Consider the following 1627-nt stretch of genomic DNA (forward strand, 5'->3'; position numbering starts at 1 on the left):
TTTCTCTGGGTCTAAGGGCTCTCAAGGCATGTTGCTGAGGTGGGGGATTTAGGCTGTGTTTGAGACTTCTGGGAGGCCAGAGTAGGTCTCCTCATGGGGGGCAGGGGGCAGCTGGAAGAGCTGGGAGAAAGCATAGGTCTCACAAAGCCAGGCTCAGCTTGTCACAGATCGAAGGGTATCACCAATCAAGAGAAGAAACTGAGGCTCAGAGGGAAAGGGGCTTGTTTGTAAGGGCACACGAGAAGGAGCTAGCAGAGCTGGGAAAACCCAGGAGTCCACCTGTCCAGCTCAGAGCCTTTTCCCTAGGTCTGTGCCACTGGGCAATGGTGATGGAGGCTGGGGTGGGGGGACAGTGATGGGAATAGGGAGCATGGTCAGAGGCTGTGTGCGGACACAGGGTGCGGCAAGCTGGCCTTCTTGTGGCCTGGGCCCGCCAGGGTGTGTGGGCCGCCTGCTCCCAGCCCCCCACCCTGAGCATGCTAGGAGAACAATCCCCTTGTGTTTGGGCAGTCTGAGCCTGCATGCTGATGAAGGCTGGGGAGTGGGGGCTGGGATGGGGGTGCCCTGGAGGATGAGGGGGTTCTAGGGCCTGGAGGAGTTGAGGGACCTTCAGATGGGAAAAGGATGGGGTCCCAGGCATTGGCCATGGGGCAATGAGGGTGACCCCAGAGAAGAGTGAGGGCCAGAGCTAAGATTTAATCTTTTTGGGGAGTCCCTGGGGACATCTGTCCTGTTAGTCCAGAATGAAGGTGGTCATCTTGGGCTTAGTGGGAGTTCAGAGACCCACATTCTGGGAAGAAGCGATACAACTGGCCCTGGATGCATCCCCTTGAAGCATACTTCCCAGGGTGCTGGGGGCCGGGTGGGGCATTGGGTGCTACAGGTCTCAAGATGGCGGGTCTGGGATAGGGGGGTGAGGAGGCAAGTGGGCCAGGGTGGCCTGAGTAACAGACCCTCTCTACCCAAGCCAAAGAGCTAGGTCAGAGCTGAGGGGGTGAAAAGCTACAGGGGATGGAGGAATACTCTGAGCCTGCAAATGCCAGCTCTGTACACCCCTGGCCTAGAGATTGGTGCCTAGTCCCCCAGAAACTGTGGAAATGGAAAGGGGTGTGAGTAAAGCCAGGGGGCTGCAAGGGGATGGCAAACGCGGGCAAAGTCAAGGGAGAACCAGAACAGGAGATCCATAGATGAGTAGGCCCAAAAGAAAGGTGCAGAGAGTGGGATGGGGATCTCGAATCTGGGGTCTCAGGTCCAGGCAGCCTATCCTTGGTACTGAGGGCACCCCTGGCAGACCAGTATCCCCCACTTGCGCAGGCCTCAGCCATGTGGGACAGTGAACATGTTCTTTGCATTATCCCACTCCCCCAAACGCTGGACCCCGGGCTGTGGACCTGGGCGCAGGTTCCCCCGCCTTCTGGCCGAACCCCCAAACTTCACGGCCCGCCATGCCCCGCCCGGCCCGCGCCCTACCTCGCTGGGGCTGTCCTGCGGCGGCGGCGGCGGCGCGGCGGCTGGGCCGCTCAGTCCCACATTGTCCCCGGGAGAGGCGGCCGCTCACAACTGCGAGTGACATCAGCTGCGAACAATGAGGGGTTTGACAGGCGCGGAGCCCGGCCGGCCCGGAGCC

The sequence above is a fragment of the Orycteropus afer genome, unplaced genomic scaffold (genome assembly GCF_000298275.1).
Source record: "Orycteropus afer afer isolate SDZICR_OR568_19922 unplaced genomic scaffold, OryAfe1.0 scaffold00323, whole genome shotgun sequence".
In the NCBI taxonomy this organism is placed as follows: domain Eukaryota; kingdom Metazoa; phylum Chordata; class Mammalia; order Tubulidentata; family Orycteropodidae; genus Orycteropus; species Orycteropus afer.